General features: G+C 26.0%; 1 long non-coding RNA gene across 1 annotated transcript; it reads left to right on the plus strand.

Moving 5' to 3' along the window:
- Positions 1-17: 17 nt before the first annotated feature.
- Positions 18-363, plus strand: LOC105460063. The gene is made up of 2 exons (XR_975762.1): positions 18-117; positions 211-363. It is a non-coding gene; the product is annotated as an uncharacterized LOC105460063 (long non-coding RNA).
- The last annotated feature ends 267 nt before the right edge of the window (positions 364-630 follow it).

Raw genomic sequence — 630 nt, forward strand, 5'->3', positions numbered from 1 at the left:
TCGTGGAAGTGTTAAATTTGAGTTATTAAATTTAATTCGGCAGAGGCAAAGAGCTGAAGAACATTCACAAGTTGAACCAGTTGAAGAATATTTCAATGATGATGATTAAAGATAGAGGTTAATAGGCTTGAATTCTAAACATTGAAGTAAATAATGAAATAAAAATATACGAAATTTGTAATTATCATAACATTTAATTTTAACTTACAGGTTTAATATGTATGTAACGAGAATGCGCAGAAAGAAAAAAAGGTGAAAATGGAAAAAATAAATCTTTACTATTTACATTATTTAATTATACGTAATATGAACTGAATACATCTTTACAACTTATAGTATAAATAAAACGGTAAAACAACAAAATTGTGTTAATAATATTGTTTTTTGTTAATATTATTGTCTTTTAGAGTAACTACAATACATATAAAACATATAATAAGTACGTATAATATCGCTAGTCCGGAGCAATAGAATCATATCTCGAAAAATGTTATTTTTCAGGAGAGCTTTTCAAAGATTGGCAAAAATACCCACAAGTAGAAATGGCATTTTTGGCGAAAAATGGTATTTTTAAGATATGCCTCTATTGTTCCGGACTAGCGATATATTAAAGTGATATTAATAAAATTA

The sequence above is a fragment of the Wasmannia auropunctata genome, unplaced genomic scaffold, assembly GCF_000956235.1.
Source record: "Wasmannia auropunctata unplaced genomic scaffold, wasmannia.A_1.0 LD331602.1, whole genome shotgun sequence".
NCBI lineage: Eukaryota > Metazoa > Arthropoda > Insecta > Hymenoptera > Formicidae > Wasmannia > Wasmannia auropunctata.